The sequence below is a fragment of the Leptinotarsa decemlineata genome, unplaced genomic scaffold (assembly GCF_025532065.1).
Source record: "Leptinotarsa decemlineata unplaced genomic scaffold, Ldec_3_MD MMD2_tig00026294_RagTag_RagTag, whole genome shotgun sequence".
Classification (NCBI taxonomy): Eukaryota; Metazoa; Arthropoda; class Insecta; order Coleoptera; family Chrysomelidae; genus Leptinotarsa; species Leptinotarsa decemlineata.
The window spans coordinates 9,437,683-9,458,053 of record NW_027412674.1 but is presented as its reverse complement, the minus strand read 5'-3'; the positions used below and the strand labels follow the sequence as shown (position 1 = coordinate 9,458,053).

General features: G+C 36.6%; 1 protein-coding gene across 1 annotated transcript in view; it reads left to right on the top strand.

The window, feature by feature from the left end:
* The first annotated feature begins 1,935 nt into the window (after positions 1–1,935).
* Positions 1,936–20,371, top strand: part of AdoR (Adenosine receptor) — a 132,370-nt gene continuing 113,934 nt past the window's right edge. Inside the window, exon 1 of the mRNA XM_074180318.1 lies at positions 1,936–2,187. The gene's annotated coding sequence lies outside the window, so the exon portion shown is untranslated. The remainder of the gene's footprint in view (positions 2,188–20,371) is intronic.

Here is a 20,371-nt window from a genome sequence, read left to right as displayed (position 1 = left end):
TCGCATCAGTGAAGAAGCATACAACACATTGAGGAATAGGAATATCACTGGTTTCAGTGCCTGGCTTCACTATAAAACCGTACTGTAAGTAGCTTTCATCGCATTTACGATTGGCCGGTTTTTTAGCACAATCCCTTGAAGTAGAAGAGGACGATTCATAGTTCAGAATTAATAATTACAACACCCACAACGAACCTGTAATGCCAAGTGAACCCCCCATGCCCCCTCCATTACGCTCGTGTTCATAAATGCTTGGATCTTCTTTCTGTATGTCTGCGCGCACTGGCCCCAGGCAGTGCATGCATACAGTATTATTGGCATTAGGATCGTTCTGATCATCAGTAGCTTGACTTTCAGTGCCATGTTGCTACTTCTTCCTATGATCGGCGCCAGGCGTCTTCTGGCCTGTTTGGCCATTCCTATTCTCTGCTGTACGTGTTCCTGGAATGTTAGCTTCTTGTCTAGGATGACCCCGAGATATGTCGCTTTGTTTGTCCACGGAATCTCTTGTCCGTTGAAGATGCCGTTGCCTTCCGGTTGTACGAACCTACGGGTGAACAGTATCGCCTGACTCTTGTCAGGGTTGATACTGATCTTCCACAGGTTAGCCCACTCCTCTAATCTGTCTGCCTGTTGTTGTAGGTATCTCGTAACGAGTGCTTGACTCCTAGATCTCGCCAGCAGGGCCGTGTCGTCCGCGTAGAGTGCCAACTTGTTAAAGTTGTTCTCTGGCTTGGGCACGTCTGCCGTATATACGGAGTAGAAGTGTGGTGAAAGGACTGCACCTTGCGGGACTCCTGCCTCCAGTAGTCGAACTGTTGATAATTCGTCTCCTACTTTGCAGCGGCATCGCCTGTCAGCTAGAAAAGACTGAATTAATCTTACCATTGGTTTTGAGTATCCAAAATCGCTCATCTTGGCTAGTAGCCCGTCGTGCCAAACTCTGTCGAACGCCTTGGAGACTCTAAGAAGATAGCTTCGGTGTTGTGAACTTTGCCAAGCTTGAAGCCTTCTGTCGCAAAGTCTACTACCCTCAGGACTTGTAGCTCTGTTGAGTGTTCTGATCTAAAACCGAATTGTTCGTCGGGGAGGATCCCTAACTCTCTGGTTTGTTCTTCTAGTCTCTTCAGGATGACGCGTTCCGCCACTTTGCTTACGGATGGCAGTAAGCTTATTGGCCGGTGGTTCGCTGGAAACAGGTGGTTCTTCTTGGGCTTTGGTATGTGGATTACCGTTGCCTCTTTGAACTGGTACGGGAAGTGTTGCATTTATGTATGTTGGTGTTGTGTTGCATTTATGATGTTGGTTATGGCTGCTATACCCTTTCATGGCAGCACTTTCAGTGCTCGATTTGTTATGTTATCTGGGCCTGGTGCTTTCCGAGTGATAAGGCGTCTCAGAATGTCCTTCACTTCCTCAGGCGATGTCGGGGCCAGGGGTTGCGCATTATCTGTCCGTGCCCCCACAGGTAAAAAATTAAACACCCCTTGTTTACCAATTGTACTATCTGGGGATTCCTAGGTAAAATTACTGAAGTGTTTAATTGTTTTATTACCTAGGAAAGATGTAAGGTCATTCACTGGGTTATGGGTATTTCGATTTTCTAGCAACCCATGAGCTGAGTCATGTTTGCTATTGACAACATGAAACGTTCCCGCGTGGTATGTGTACCACCGGTTGGGAACCTCTGGTCTAGACTGTAAAATAATGTTTTCAATAGTCTAGAGAACAAAGTATTTACCTACTGAAATAGTATTGAAGAAGAGATTGGATATAGGACGCAAGAGTAATTCATTCATTTGGATATCTTTGTCTTCGATTTCCACGGATCATCGAAATAGAAAGTTATTGCATTAAAAAACAATAATAATCAACAAGTCCCATAATGCGCAATCGCAGTTGCTGCGAGACGAGAATCATAGGCCTCATTTTTAACGCGCCAACAAACTGTTGACACTGTTCACAGTTCCACGCGAAAATTTAAAACTCACGCGTCTCCCGAGTCAGAAGTGGCGGTGGTGAAAATGTATAGTGTGCCGTGAAAATGACTTCTCAGTTTATGTTCAGAGTGCCCGTTTTCTAAAAATTTCACTGATCTTTTTTATTACGTTTATGGTTCTAGTGGTGAAGTTTCGAAGCGTTTGAAAAACGGTGGAAATATTGTGATTGATATGGGCAGATGAAATGGTAAGTTTGTTTTGATGTATTCGAATGGAGTTGGGGAAAAGAAAAATCAATATTTACGAATAAGAAACACGAATAAGAAACACAATAAATAATGAAGGACTGAATTGACAAATTGGAATATCGCGCGTATACTTTTAAGAAAGAAAGAACGAAATTTCATTGACCTGAAATTACAATTTCTGTTACTTTCGAAAATATCTGCAATAACGAAATTTACTTAGGTATGTCCCACAGAAAATATAAGAAATATACATACACTACATAAGAAAAAATTTCACACTACAACATTTATGACTCACATATGGACATTAACAATATAAATATACATATATACACATATATAGATAAATATATATATATATATATATATATATATATATATATATATATATATATATATATATATATATATAATTTGATTTGATTGATTGATTTATTCATTTAAGTAGGACAATCCTAATTTACAAAAAATAAAATAGTTAACATACTTATTTTACACTTAATATAACTTATAATAAATGTAAGTATACCCATGTAGTATTACCCATGTAAGTTGGAGTCGGTTCATGTATCATTTTATAGATATAGATCATAGTTAAGTACGTCAGTCTTCGTTCCATAGGTAAATAACTGTAAAGTTTCCAGCATCAATGATATAGGAGTTGACCTACTACATCGCAATACTATTCTCATTGCTCGATTTTGTAGCTTTTGTAATTGGGATAGTATAGTATATGTATACATGGTATAGTAATGTAGGGCAATATTCAAAATGAGGTTGAATGATAGTCTTATACACAGTTATTTTGAACTTCAGACTTAAGTTTTGGGACACTCTAGAAAAAATATTTAATTTTTTTTAATATATTTAAAGTGGCTACTAAATAATAAATGATTATCCAACATAAATCCCAGATATTTAAATTCCTTTACAATTTGTAGGTGTAGTAATTATCATTGCCTTTTACTTACATTTAACTTCAATTTATTAATTTTCAAATATCTATCGATATTTTTCAGCACATCATTTATTTGGATCACTGCTCTATCGATATTCCCATCACTTACTGATATCAGAGTATCATCTGCGAATATATGAATATAGTCACATTCAACATATTTTTCCATATCATTAATATACATTAAAAACAATAGAGGGTCCAAAATACTACCCTGAGGAACTCCATGATTCACTGTAATAGATGACGACATTACGTCACAAATTTTTGTTGTCTGTTTTCTATTTGTAAGGTATCCTCTGATCCAATTGAATACTTTACCCTCTACACCATATTTATTTATTTTTTTTAATAATATCTCTCTATTTACTGTTTCAAAAGCCCATTTCATATCCAGTGATACTGCTATAGTGAACAGATGATTACTCATTTTTTCCTTCCATTTAGTGACAGTGAGTTGTATAGCTGATTCACATGAGTGATTTGGTCTAAAGCCAGACTGATTAGTGAATAGCAAATTATTTGAGTAGATATATTCTAATAACTGTTGATAAATTACTGTCACTAATAGCTTTTCTTCTGATGGCAAAGAAATGATTGGTCTAAACTCACAACTTTGACCAGTATTTGCAACCTTTTCGATAGGTGTAACAGTGCTGGTTTTTAATTCCTCGGGAAATGTGCCATTTTCCAATGATACATTCACAAAGTGGCACCACACATGACCAACAACATCAAAGCTATTTTTCACAACTTTACTGTTGTAGTTCATAAATTTGACTTCCTTTATTTTCTAGATTTTTCATAATTATACCCAACTCATGTATAGATTCTAGTTTAAAATTACTGAATTTTTTTTTCACTCCACTGTATATATATATATATATATATATATATATATATATATATATATATATATATATATATATATAAAATAAATAGATAAGTACTCTTTGATCATTCCCATATTGATTTCAATTTAAGAGCCACCGGTATACAGCTGTTTCAGCCTATTGGGCATCGTCAGTACCGGGCAGGCGGTCCTCGATTGAAGACAAAATGAGAAAAAACCAAGAAAGTACTTGATAAAAATAGCTGCGTAAACGCAAGCGAAACATAAGTGGAACCACCTATTGGTGTGACACCCAAGTCAACTTGCCAAGTTTTTATGTCAGTGTTGGTGGTTTGACCAATCAACCGACAACTGCAGTAGCAGAAATTTGGGAAGCTAACCTGAAATGCCATCGGAAAACGAATCCACATGTTTCTAGAAATGATATGAAATATATATATATATATATATATATATATATATATATATATATATATATATATATATAAACAGAAGTTAATATCGGACATAGCACTCATGAAAGTGGCAAACCATAGACACGTGTTTCGGGCTTTTGGCCCATCATCAGTATGGTGCAGCCAAGTGTAAGGATGGGCAACACTTGGTTACCAAAAGATAGAAATACAAATGCACGGAGCCACCAACCATATATATATATATATATATATATATATATATACGTCAATTTTTATTTCTACGAGGATTGATTCTGATATGGAATCAATATTCGAAACTTCACCCCCCTGCGGTCAGTAACTACCACCCCTAATTTTTTAAATGACTTGGGGGGTCGAGTGATATATCAGTTGGAAGATTTTTTGTCCCTCTATTACTTCTGTAATTTTTACGGAGTGCATTCACAGAAAAGGAATCACCTTTTACTGTTTCAGGAGTTTAACATTGAATTTCTGAAAGGAAGACATATGTGTTGAATGATAAGAAGTGGAAGATGGTTAGTCAGTGAGTTTCTCACAAGATATCCTCGAAATGGTTCTTGACTGATGAGAAAGAATATTGTTGTAAATCATTTCAGGGTTTTTCAATATATCTACAATCTGTGGTTGTCTCTTTATTTGTTTCTCACCACAAGCAGGCAACCTGGAGTTCTTTTTAGTTCGACTCTGGATGAACAACATAAAATTGCTATATTTCATATAGATAAGCTTTTCAAATCGAGTCTTTTCAATTGAAAGGAAAGCATTTGACTAATGCCATGGATTTTTTTTTCAAAGCAATCAAACTCGCTATTATGTAATATGGTGAATTCTGGAAATGAAAGTATTCATTGAGGTTGAATCGAATTTTTCCAAGTGAAACATGGTTAAAGTTGAAAATCATAGATAAACAATTTGGTCCAATTTTCAGAACACTGGTATGCCAAGGAACTGTGAAAATTGACAAAGAGTTGATAATATATTTCCCAGAAAATTAGGTTGTTTCAAAAATGTTGTCCAGTTCAATATCATGTATTTTTGTAGCTCCATATCTCGATAAATATTTGTTGTAACAGGGATAATTTTGTGCGTGTGTTCTGGGTAATAGTAAAGGTTTATCAGGATGTTTCAGTTTATTTACAATTGTCGGTAAGGACTCCAAAAACTCAAAACTTACTAATTCCAATATTACATTCATTTTAAATAAGAAAAATATCACTTACCTAACACCAGGAAGAGAAATTTGCTTTGTAATATTCAACAAATAAATTTTATTCCAAAAGGCTTTCAACTTGGTTTGCCGGCATCGAAATTCACAGAATGAGGTTGAAAATAAAAAACGAAAAAAACGAAAGGTCGAATAGAAGGGAAAGCAACAAACACCTTCGTCGTCAATGCTAAGTTGTGAACAATCATTTCGCAGACGGTCAACTAGTACCATCTGGTGATAAATAGCATAGGATACTTTCATATGCTACAGCGTCAGCAGTAGCTGGTACTGGTCAATAGAAGAGGTACGACCCTGCACCACGACAACGCCCGTCCGCACATTTCACAAATCACTGTCCGAAAAATGAAAGAATTGAGCGTCGAAGTTTTGCTTTACCCACTATACTCTGCAGACCCCTTGCCAAGCAACTATCATCTTTTCAAGCACTTCGATACTTTTTTCATCGGTAGAACCATCGCCAATCAGGACCAGGCAAAACGGCCTTCATCAACTTCATCGAACCCTGAGCACATAATTTTTATGCTGAAGAAATTAATTTACTTGTGTTGCGTTGGAAAAAGTGCTCCGATTCAAATGACGCCGAATCACAACGAAACAGTCACAGTATTTTTTGGGCGCTCCAAACAAAGATCACCTGTGTTATTCAAAAATACAGAAATACAAATAACTTGTAGTGATGAGGTGAAAGTTTAGGGAGTTATTTTCGATGAACATCTGCTATGGGCAAGTCATGCAGAATTATTGTCTAATAAGCTGAGAAGTAGTTGCTACAGCATAAAGTATATGAAAGACCACTGCAGCAAAAATGTCTTGCTTATGCTGTACTTTGCACCTTTCCACTCCCACATGAAGTATGGTATACTGAATTGGGGAAACTGTGCTGGTATGAATCGGATCTTCATTCTTCAAAAATACGCAATTCGAATTATGGAAAGAATTGATATGAGAACCAGTTGTCGTCAATACTTCATAACTCTTGGTGTATTAATAGTTTACAGTTTATATACAGGATGATTCAAAAGTACTTTGACAAACTTCAGGAGGTGATTCCTCACAATATTCTAATATGAATTGTCCAAATAAATAAAAGTCCGGAAACGCTTCATTTCCAAGATACAGGATGTTGAAGTTTTATTTTTATTTTCGTTTTTTTCAAATAACTTTTGAAATACTGAACTTAATTGAAGAAACTTGGTAATATGAGGTTTTTGAGGTGTCGAATTCGAACTTGATGTTCTTATTGCTCTTACTCGTAGGGGGCGCCACCTACACGTCTTTTTCTTTTTTAAAGATTCATAACTTTTTTGGGCGTACTTCTAGCACATTTTTCAGTAAAAAAATCGATTCCTCTATCATATCTACGTAAATGAGCTACCCTTGTTACTAGTCGCTGTAAGCAACCGTTTTCTATATATTTGGACTTGGAAACTTCAAGTCGATTATTTGATAATCGATGCATGTTGAAGTTATTACGAATATTTTGCATTTTTCACAAGAATGCTTTGGAAATGAATTTGACGTTTGTGAGTAGTTTTGGTAATTACATATTTTGTGACAGTTAGACGTTTTGTTGAAGTTTCCGTAAGTAGAAGTAGAAAACACTTATTTTGAAAAAATGGATTATTTAAACAATAATGCTCATTTAGCCGATATGCATTTCGTTTATGGCCTTGCGGATGGCAATGCGCGCGAAGCAAGACGTATTTACCAGGAGCGATTTCCTAATCGAGTACTGCCTTCAGCTCCAACATTTGCTAGTCTCCACCGTCGTTTGGCAGAAACAGGTAGCTTTAAGAGGGCAGCTGATATTATTGGAAGACCACGAGCAGTCCGAACCCCAGAATTGGAAGAAGCTGTTTTGAACGCTCTCGAGGAGAATCCAGAAACAAGCACAAGAGTAATTGCTGAAGCTGTCAATTCTACTCAGTCCACAGTTTGAAGAATTATCCACGATCAACAGTTTTATCCATACCATATGCAAAGGGTACAAGCTCTTTTGCCACGAGACTTTCCCCAACACATTACTATGTGTCAATGGTTTTTGAGACAGTTGGCAGGAAATCCTCAATATTTAAGATATCTCTTCACGGACGAGGCAAACTTCTCCCGAAATGCTATCACAAACATTCATAACAACCATGTTTGGGCTCTCGAAAATCCGCACGCAGTTAGTGAAAGGCATTATCAGTATCAATTTTCTGTAAATGTATGGGCGGCAATAATTGATAATTACTTGATAGGTCCTTTCTTTCTTCCGCTCCGACTGAATGGCGCAACTTACAGACACTTTTTGGAAAATGAATTGCCGGGACTACTTCAGAATGTACCATTAGAAATTCGTATCCGCATGTGGTTTATGCATGATGGGGCTTAGGCCCATTTTAGCGTTGTAGCCAGGGAATTCCTTAACACAGTCTATCCAAATCGATGGATCGGTAGGGGTGTAGAAGAACCTAACCAGGCGTGGGCACCAAGGTCCCCAGATCTAAACTCGATAGATTTTTATTTTTGGGGACATTTGAAGTCACTAGTTTATAAGACTCCACTAGTGAACGAGGAAGATCTGAGAAACCGAATAGTAGACGCCTGTGAGACAATAAGAAACACACCAATGATTTTTGAGCGGGTACGAGATTCAATGACTAGACGACTGACTGCCTGTATCTTCGCTGAAGGTGGACACTTCCAACAATTTATTTGAATATAATTCAGTTTCGTTTATTTTAGTTTATTCTACATATTTAAAATTTCCTGAAATAAGATGTTGACATTTCTTGCAAATTTTATTGAAACAAATACTGATTATGCACCCTTGATACAAAAATAACTATTTCGCTTAAGGATGTCATAAATGAACGTACCCAACAGTAATGACCTCTTCAAACGAGTAAAACGTCAAATTCATTTCCAAAGCATTCTTGTGAAAAAAACAAAATATTCGTAATAACTTCAACATGCATCGATTATCAAATAATCGACTTGAAGTTTTCAAGTCCAAATATTTAGAAAATGGTTGCTTACAGCGACTAGTAACAAGGGTAGCTCATTTACGTAGATATGATAGAGGAATCGATTTTTTTACTGAAAAATGTGCTAGAAGTACGCCCAAAAAAGTTATGAATCTTTAAAAAAGAAAAAGACGTGTAGGTGGCGCCCCCTACGAGTAAGAGCAATAAAAACATCAGGTTCGAATTCGAAACCTCAAAAACCTCCTATCACCAAGTTTCGTTTAATTAAGTTCAGTATTTCAAAAGTTACTTGAAAAAAACGAAAATAAAAATAAAACTTCAACATCCTGTATCTTGGAAACGAAGCGTTTCCGGACATTTATTTATTTGGACAATTCATATTAGAATATTGTGAGGAATCACCTCCTGAAGTTTGTCGAAGTACTTTTGAATCACCCTGTATACTGTAAGCTTGCACTTATCTATAAGAATAAAAATTAGTTTGCAATAGATAACAATCACCGCTATAACACCCGTCATAGTAATCTCTTGCGGCCTGATTTTCATCGCACATCTCTGTACCAAAGAAATTTTTATTGTATTGGTTGTAAACTCTATAATATTCTTGATGATCATATAAAATCATCCCCCAATGTTCATATTTTTAAATCAAGGCTGAAAAAGATCCTACTTCGTAAGTGTTGTTATTCCATAGACGATTTTATTTATGATAATAATTTTTTTATTTTTAAACTATATCATGTTATAACGTGTTATAACGTGTTAGGAATCACACGTTAAAAGGTAAGACCTCGTTAGTCCTTAGCTCGCACAAGTTTCTCAACTTCTGAGAGTTGTCGTTCGTATGGGGGCGGCAGCTGATTAACGGTAAAACAGATTTTTTTTAAACAGATCATTGATGTTTTTTATATATACATGTATACGTAAATTTGTAATTGTTGGCATATCCTTCTTCAATGTAACGATGTAACTGAAATATTGACGTTTTACCTTTGTACATTCAAATGATAAAATAAAGGAATATCATTATTATTTCGATTGAATTGAATAAATATTCACTAAGATATTACAGTTTGTAGTATACTAATAAAAATGGGCATAACTTTTAAAGCAACTAAATATTAATAACGTCTAATTTCCTGCAACATTTTCATTTGAATTATGAGAATTGACGAAAACAGTAACTCCAAGTTATATACGATTGTTAGTCACGAAATACTTTTTCGAATACCCTTAGAAAAGTCATTCTATTCGCCGAATTTATATGGCTGCAGAAAATTAAAAAAGTGTTCAGAAGATATTTGAAGTGCCTCGCATGAATCGAAATAAAAATGTAAATAGGGTGATTTTTAAATGAGTGAGACTTTGAAAATGTCTACTAGAATATCAACAACATTTTTCGCAAGTTTATCATAAAATAATCTTATTTGAATTGGTAAAAATATTGACTGTGATATGATGATCAACAAGTAGGTTAGGTTAGGTTGAGTCCAAAGTGAGTGGGTCTATTCGACCGCAACCCGCAAGGAATTATTGTGGCACACACCTATTCACACTCGATCAAATAAACCCAGCTTCTTAACGAAGCCGATTAGTTCGTATGGTAAATGATGATGATTCAAATGACAGTGACCTGTAAGAAGGCCTGTTAGACATTGTAGTTCATCCCTACTGTAGTCAACAACAACTGTTTGGTATCAAGCTTAGAAGGGTGAATAAACGCCTTGGAGTGAGCCAATCCTGGAAGATTCTGCCAGAAATCCATGAATCTTCTTGCCATCCAGGTGTTAAGTGTTTGTTTGGCAAATCCCAAAGCGTTGCCAATGACAGGTTCTGGTCCAAGTTTTCAATCTTTTGATATTAATTTGAATATCCTAACAGAATGATGTAAACAAAATCCAACTAATTTGAGTTTATTCATTACTGTCCAAAGTAGGAAAGTCTGCGATCGTCGGTCGCAAATCAGAATATAAAAAATATAAAAAAACTTTGTTTTTATAATGCTATCCTGACCACAAATACAGAGTGATTCAGCTATACATATATAACAGTTTGGCAAAAAATTCTGTTTAAATCTGTTTTAAAATCTGTTTTTTCCGTTACTCAGCTGTTGCCTCCATATGAACGACAACTCTCAGGAGTTGAGAAACTTGTGCGAGCTAAGGACTAGCGAGGTCTTACCTTTCAACGTGTGATTCCTAACACGGTTGCAGAATCATCCAGCTTCAACCAGATAAATTCTCTCGAGAAAAATATCTGGTCGAGGCAGGAATCGAACCCACGACCTTCCCATCGTGAGTCGGGCGCACTACCACCGCGGCCAATTCCATAACCTAAGCCTAAAGATGTGAACCAACAACTATCTGCTCTCAATGTCTCCTTCTCCGGGAGGATCTAGTCCTCTCTACTCGGGAACAGTACTTTATAAGGCAGTTCTGAGTTGACAGTTGAAGGCATAATGTCAGAGATAGTTTCCAGAATGCTGTGACTTCCAGTGTCAACCAACAGTCTGTGGTACTCTGCATTAAATTGATTTGTGCAATTGGCAATGTGTCCAGGTCTATATGCAGTCTACCTAGCCTCTCTCTCCAGAAAAATGTGGAGAGGAGGTCGATCTAGAAGGATCCTCATAAACCTGTAAACCAGAGAGCTTTGCCTGGGCCAATAAGTAAGAGTAATTATGTATTGAAAAACCATGTTGAATATCATTCTGGGAATAATTTTCTGTATATTAAAAATCATTCATAACATATACAGGGTTCAGTTGGAAAACTGAACTTGATGACACTCAGTACAGTTGCTAAGAGGTAAAATCCCTTGCTTTTTTTATGGAAGTTCATTCTGGTCATTTTCTTACCTCCGATCGGAATCTTGTGGAACACCCAACTTGAGGTAGATGTGAAGTGTGTGAGAGTGAGACGATGCAATATGTATAATAATAATAATAATAATCTTGCATTTGCTCAGATGCCTTGCGGTACCCGACAACATAGTGAGATGCATTGAACAACTGATACCACTTTGGCGAACTCGCTTCACCATAACATCTGGTCAAGCAAGAGTCCAAACAGGGTGGGTCACTTTCAGAAGGGGTGTATTTCAGGGTGATTCCCTCAGTCCCCTTCTATTCTGCATCTCACTGTTGCCATTATCCGTTGCGCTCAGAAATACTCGAGGGTATAACTGTGGCACCCCCGGAAACCGGAGGCACAAGGTCAACCATCTGTTTTATATGGATGATCTTAAACTTTATGCCTCTGAAGAGAAGGATCTCCATCAGTCCTTGAGGGTGGTGGAAGAGTACACGCACGCTATCGGTATGAAATTCGGGATAGACAAATGTGCAATGGTTCATCTCAAAAGAGGACGATGCGGGGACTACGGAGAGGATGTGCAGCTCGTAGATGGAAGCATCCTACATCATCTGGATGCCGGAGAGACGTATACTTACCTCGGGGTGGAACAACGCCACTCACAAGAGGTAACTCTCCGCGGCAAGTATCAGCACAAACTTCGAGAGATCTGGTCATCGGAACTGTCAGGGAAGAACAAAGTAGCTGCAACAAATATGTTTGCCGTTCCAATCTTACTCTACTCGTTTGGAGTAGTGAAGTGGACTCGGGAGGAGCTGTATCAACTCGATGTAAAGACCCGAAATATGATGCATCTCTATAGGAGTTTGCATCCCAAATCGTCCGTTCCACGGTTGTACTTCCCCCGACAACAGAGAGGCCGTAGACTTTTGAGTTTGGAGTGTCTACATGATAGAATGGTAGTGAATACAGCCTGTAAAGTCGTCAGGAGTTCGGATTCCCTTCTCTGCATGGTCCGTGACCATGAGAGAGATGGAATTGGAGAATTTCTCCTTAGGGCAGCTGCTCGAGCAGCTGATGAACTCGGTATAGTTTTCGACTCTGAACGAGGTGACTACAACACTGTCACCGAGTTGGAACCCGTTCAGCAAAAAGCTCAGATAAAAGCCGCAGAAATCACCTTACTTCTGCATAGACACAGGGATAAGCCAATGAATGGGGTCTTCTTCAATAACATTGAAGACCTTGGCTTATCAAAGCGCCTGACGTTCGCTTTTCTCAGGTCGAGTGGACTGAAGTCGGAAACTGAGGGGTTCATCATGGCCTGCCAGGATGGTGTCTTCAACACCTCAGTCTACCGCAGTGGCGTGATGGGTATAGAGGTTCCTGACACAAGGTGCAGGGCCTGCCGCGAGGCGCCCGAGACCCTAATGCACTTGCTATCAGCATGTCCAGCATATGCGGTCTCGGCCTATATCCATCGACATAACGCGGCCCTAAGAGTGCTATATTACCATCTACGGCACTCTTACGGTATTGACGAGTCACCGGTGTTGCCCTACGCTCCGGGGGATATTGAATCCGTTGTGGGGAACGAGAAGTGCCGACTTTATTGGAACTATTCGTTCCCCACCCTCAGGCTCATACAAGCTAATAAGCCTGATGTAGTCCTTCTCGACCACCAGACCAAAACGATATTTGTCGTGGAGTTTTCAGCTCCTGGCGAGACGAATATCGTCAGAAAAGAGGAGGAAAAACGGTTAAAATATCGAGATTTTCACTTCGAACTCCGCAGACTCTATCCAGATCACTGTATCAAGATGGTCGTTCTGATTGTTGGAGTCCTTGGTGGAATGATGTCTTCTCTACTCTCGAATCTAAAAATCATACCGGCTTGCCGCACTAAGGCAGAAATCTTAGGTGCACAGATGCAGAAGGCTGTCATTCTTGGCTCACTGCGTTTGCTCAGGGCACATGATTCTCGGACTCAATGATCACTTACCCCACGGTGTGGGGAGTGGTCATTGGTTGATTATGCTGGCGCGCCCTCCCGAATGTATCGGGGCTTCGGGGGATAGGGCCTGACCAGCGCACACTACGGTGGAAAAAAAAAAAATAATAATCGTCTTTATTCTTACCCAGCTGTAGTTACATACAAATATTTAACTAAAATTAGAGAGCTAGTTGCTGACATAACAAAAGGCGAAGTTCAACTTAGTTTGCACACGTGCTACTGAGTTGTTCTTCCACGCCTTCTGCCTTATGTGTATGAGGCAGAAGGCGTCAGTGTGGAGCAGAGAAAAATCGAAGATTGTGACATGTCAAAAGAGCATGCCACATATTCGAAGCTATTTTATGAAATATGGGGAGGTCTCCCTCCCGTGACTCCCTATTCATATCACTACAAACGATACCATTACCTAGAAAGTGTTATAATGAGAAAGTTTTAAAATTCTGCTTTTCAAAAAGTCAAAGGATGTCATTTTATTGTTTGTCAATATCTTTTTTCAAAGCATTTCTCTTGAATATATAACTCACAAATAATAATATAAATTATTTACGGATCACTGAGATAACCCATTTGAACTGTTCATTAAGATATGGATAATAATTTCATTACCCTGCTCATATTTTTCAAATTTTAGATAAAGTTCGTGGTGGTCTTCATTTTGAATATGCAGTGCGGCATAATATGATATATTTATGACGTAGAAAACTAGCATTCTACTATGAATCAACAACTACTGAATCATTTGAAAGGAGTAGACGACCCAAAACTCATAAAAGAGAAATTACTTCGTGTATTATTATGCTTTCTGTAACAGTTCGGATAGACTATTCTCTCATTTAACATTCAAACGGCACTAGATATTAAAATCGAACATGTAAAAGAACATGAAAGAAATTCTTTATCCAAAACCAATTTACTGAGTAACTGGCAGCTTTATATTTTTTTTTTAATCAGCAAACGAACGATTGATGTTTTATATTCGATAAAAATTAATTTCTTGTATTAACTTGTTACAAAAGTTTTCTCCGTTTTCGATAAATCGAAATAAGCGTCATTTGAATCAGTGACGATTCTACCGGTAAGAAGGTTATCAAAATGCTTGGCAAAATGGTATAAATAACTTATATACATATAAAATTTTACAGTACGTCATGTATTGTATTTTGATATATTCTAATAATATCTTTTTGAATACTTTTGAGCAACTCACATGTTTTATTTCATCAGGTAACTTATTGAAGCTATCTAGACCTTTAAAGAACAATGAATTCATTCTACTCTTATAGTTTTTTCGTGATATATAAAATGTATTACATGTTCTTGTGTTATATGAATGAATGTCACTATTTCGAATTAAATACCTGCTAAGATAGGCTGGTTGTATCCCACTCGTAATTTTGAAAATAAAAATCATGCTCAAATAATACAGTCTTTTATGTACCGGCTGCCACTGTAGAGTATTCAATATAAATTCAATAGGGGTATTCTGGTTGCATCTCAAAATTATTCTCATACCTCGATTTTGTAGTTTCTGCAACTGTCCCATTTGATTTCGATTGAATAGATACATCAGTGTGGCACATTAGTCAAATTGTGGCCTTATTATGCAGTTGTAACATGTATCTAGCAGAGGTTGATAAAGATTTTGAAATTCTAGAGAAAAAATACATTTTCTCACATATCTTTTTAATGGTATATTCAGCATGCTTATTCAAATTTAATTGATGGTCTATAATAAATCCTAGGTACTTAATTTCATTTACAATTGTTAGTTGATTATTGAATATGCTGATATCAACATCGTTAGTATCAATCTTTCTTTGATTCGAATTTGATGTAACAATCATTGCCTTGGATTTATTGATATTCAATTTGAGTTTATCCACTGGTAGATATATTTCGATGCTCTTTAAAGATATATTGATATTTTATACAGCTTCTTTTAAATCACAGCAAATAGATTAATACGGTGTGAACCAGGTACATTTATAGAAATAATGAATGGCCCCAAAACACTGCCTTGTGGTACACCTATGCCATTTATAATTTGATCTGACATTACATTACAAATTTTAGTCCTTTGACTTATCATGATGGTTTGGCCCGGTTGCAGAAGGTTATAGTGAGTCACACCAGTCACTTACCAGCAACCAGTTACCATGGTCTTTTTTCGGTGGGTTTTCGCCTTTGGAAAGTGCCTGTTATCGTACAGGATCCACTTTTCATCACACGTGACAACCCGTTTTGGTTACGTAAGAGCAAAGAAAAACAGACCTCTAAACGTGACACTTTCTTTCGATCGTTCAGATCGTGTGGCACCCACTTATCGAATTCTTTGACCTTCTCGATACGTTTCAAACCATTAAAGACCACATGGGAGCTGACGCCTAGTTTTTCCGCCATCCCAGGCACCCGTTGTGATGGGTCAGTTTCCGCCAGGATTCTCATATTCTCATCCTGGATTTGGGGCTCATCTTCGAGGCTAAAATCGCTGGAAGGAAATTTTGCAAAACAACCTCGAACAGTGCTTTCATTAACACTATAATTGCAAAATGCCTGGGGATTTTTTGGCAGCGGTATGGTTCAATTTGAATTCTTAGAGAAAAGTTGGCCGTGAATTGCTCAACGACATGCTTTTACAAAATGGCCTTCTTAACTGAGATATTTTCAACTTCCGGTCTCTTTTCTGTTATACCGGAAGTTGAGGGCAACTTCCTTATTTCAAATAGAACACCCTGTATTTTATTACATTTTTGAATTTCCCAGCACATTTTAGGCCTACTTTGTATGACAATGCCTATACCCAAATTTGTTATTTTTCGAGATATTAATTTTTTCTGCAAAATATGACAGTTACAGCACCACTCCGAAAAAATCATAACTTATAGACAGTAACAGTTGAAAATGTGAAATTTCACAGAATCACACCTCAAGCATCAGTCATGAACAGGTCCATCGAAAAAAGATATCAAATTCATGAAGAATGTCCTATATCCAAAATACACCCTCGGCAAGATACAGTGTCACCATTAAAGTGCGCATCATATGGGAAACTTTTTTTTGAAAAGTTTCAATTAAGTTTAATTTCGGCACTTGTTTGTGCTTTAAATTTAACTTAGAATAATGCGGTCAACTGCGACCCACTGACGTTCAGTGTTTGTCAAATTCAACTTTTTTTTTAACTGAAAAAGTGCATTTCTAGATCGAATTTAACAAAAAATTACTTGAAAAAGTTATGTTTACGGCAATTTTATATCCATATGCCAAATTTTACGCAACTAGGATAAAGTTAACGTTTTGCTTAATTTTGACAGATATCCCCTTTATTTTAAAAAACAAGTTCGGTTAATTTTCATCAATTCATGTATACATAACAAACTCATCATGGAGTTTAACTTTTCTGATACATTTTTAATTATACGGACATTTTTAGAGAGAAATTAAAAATTTGCTATAAAAATTGGTGCAAAGTTTCAATCACTTGGTTATGTTCTTAAACAAACATGTTCGTTTCAGTAGAGGTGGAGATGTGTTTGAACATATTCTAAAATACACTGAAGATTAAATTAACTCATTAATTTATGGGTTTATTATTTTCAGTTCGTGTTTCAGCGTTAATAAAACTATTGTTTGAAGAGAAGTTTCATTCGATGGTTGAGGAGTATTTCAATAATTATCTTTTCATTGTATTATCTGTGACTAATTGAGAAACATCAAACGAAATCTGTTTTACAAAAATGAGTGATGAACAAGGAAACCATGTCAATTTCCGTTTGAAACAGTTTATCTCGAAAACGATTCAAAATTGAAACAGTATTATCTGAACAAAGTTAATCTAAAATTGGATGTAGAGCTCAAAAATGTTGAAATATACAGGGTGTTCCATTTGAAAAAATTGAGTTCCACTCATTTTTTCATGAGATCAAAGTATCTGCACTTTTTGAAGACCCTGTATGAGGCAAATGAAAATATGACTCGGAGTGAAGATCTTCATAGTATCACTCCACTCCATTTCAAATTTGATCGTTTTAGTGCAAGAGAGTTCAAGATTATCAGCATTTATGAAAGTTCATGTTTGGTAAAAAAATTATCGAAATTAATTTATATCTAATTATTACCTAAACGGTAATAGATAGGTATAGGAAAATAGTATATGAATTTGTTGACAAAGTGATAATGAATCATAATATAATATTATATACGGGTTGCTCCATTTGAAAAATCAAAGAAGCCGCTACTTTATAGTAGAAGCGACAACGCCGCTTCATCTAAAATATTTTAGGCGTGTAGGTCATATTGACTTATGCATACTGTGGAATTTTCAGGTTGATCCGTTGAATAGTTTGCCAGAAACGGTTAATTAACGCTCATCATGAAAAGCCTTGTATACCAAATCACGTTTCAATCCGTTGAGCTATTCAGGAGTGAAAAATTGAAAAACGTAAATACATACATTGATTCATCCACACAAACTTCACGAATTTATAATATTAGTAGGAGTAGGATTCGTAGGATTACCAATGTATTTCATTCTAATCCTTTCAGTTTTTTTGCTGATGCTATTCAATATTGTATAAGTGGGTACCTATTGATTGACTGTCACTCTTATATTAACGTACAGCCGAAGCTACCGAACCTAGAATTTTGAAATATGCAGATAGGTTTTTTTGTATAGCGTAAATAAGCATAAAAAAAAGAATTAGGAATGTCCACCCCTAAGGGGGCAAAATAGGGATTGATTAAACGAAATTCTACGCAAGCGAAGCCGCAGGCAACTGCTAGTAATTTATATTTTCACTTCAAAAATACAGTAACTGAAAATATACTAACTGCACTAAGTAATGAATAGCTTCGGGAATAGAAGTATAATACCTATATAGAAATTTCGCAAAACTGACACAACCGTCAATAACGTCTGTCCTCGCGCGTCTGCCCGCATTCGGGTCGCGTTCTCATTGATGGCGCTTCATGGCTTAGACCACCCCTCTACCCCCGCACATCGTCCACCATCATCATACAGTAGATGCAACGCGTAATTGCTTATTGCGTTGCTTCAGGTTAATCTTATCGTGATAACTTTTTAACGATCCGTTCAAATTACTTAGTGTAAAAGAGAAAGTTTATAAAAATTTGACATATTTTCTAAAATGTGCATTCTAAAAAAACATCCAATTTAATTGTATTCATGGCTCAGTATTTTGTATATAGTGGCTACCATATAAGAGGTATATGCTATCACGGACTTTTATTTAGAACTATTCAAGATAAACAATCTTACGGTACATTATCTGCATATAACTCCACCGGTATAGGCATCGCATATCAAGAGAGCTCTCATGGAGCAATCATTTTTCCGACTTACACAAACAATACTTATCGTTATATTATGATTAAAATCACACAAAACCTTTGTAAATTGTAGCCTATATATATTATTCTGCTGTAGAAGCTGTATTTATGTGAAGTTTCATCTAAATCCGTTCAGTCGTTTAGGCGTGAAAGAGCCACAAACATACATACATTTATTTATTCTCACAAACTTTCACATTTATAATATTAGTAGTTTTTTCTAATTCATGATTACGAATTTCCATACACCCGGCTCTTTCGCCAAATTAGACACTTATCTTATTCGTGGGCATATACATAGTATTTATTGCAAACGTTCTGGTATAAAAGTACAGAATATCAGTTTAACGGCTATTGCCTACATAAACAACTTTCCGGCACTATTTATAAGAATTGTTGTACTTTTGCATACGTTTTTCATATTATTGTTAACAATTTTATCATCTTGATTGAGATTATAAAAAAACACGAATTGTGAATGCACAATCACTTCTTCTGACGTTGAAAATTGTTGACCCCGTGATTTATTCCACTTATCTTGCAGTTTTTTCAGTAAATTTTAGTTTGATGTATTTTGACTTCCTATTTCATTTATACTTTCCTGTTGAATTCATTTTGATAATGTTCGTCAGTGAGAAATATTAAATAACAATATTTTTGTCCCTTCGTAGAATGATTACAAACCTCTTCATCATCTGGGCTTATTGAAGTGAAAACTACAGAGAGAGACAGAAACATAACAGACAGATTTTGACAACTATATAACATCCAATTCGATGTAGATATATTTCATCAGTTAATATAATATAAATTGATTTGAAATCCCTGAAAAAATTAAAAAGATTAACCGAAAATAATAATTGTATATTTTTATCATGAAGATATATTCAATTAAATATAAAACATCGATGAAAATAAAAACAACAATAAAAATTAATTAGTGCTCCGGGGCGACTTCATTGATTTCAGTGGCGCATTTGCTTTTTCAGCTGCAGGAAAACCCGGAAAAACCTGCAGCACCACATCATCTGAAGATCTTGATCTACCAATGTCCTCTCTCTTGTAAAACAAAATGTAGGATGTCTCCAGAGGCTCAAATAAATTCAATGCATCGCCATTAAAAGATTCCAAACCAAGTTACGTCACGACGTTTCGATTGTTAGTATCCGTAACTGGATTTCTCCCTCCGAGATCTGAATATTTATAGGTCATTCGAGTGCTTTCACCTATCCTCTCTTCCCTCTATCCGCTTCAGTGGTTTTAGCGGAAGATGGCCGTTTGGCGAGAGTTGGTCGTTTTCCGCTTGATTAGAGGTTTCCATATGTTACGTATCTCTACGCTAGCGTGACTAAATACGTTGTTGGACAACATACACGCGGCTTCTTTGAATTTTCTCCTAAACCAGTGTTTCTCTTTGTGGATGATTTCAGATTGAGCCCACTTGATGTTATGTTGATGAGTCTAAACATGCTCTGCTATTCCGGATTTGCTGGTTTCTCCTCGCTGTGTGTGTTTCTTGTGTTCAGCAATGCGAACTTTCAATGTCCTCTTAGTTTCACCGATAT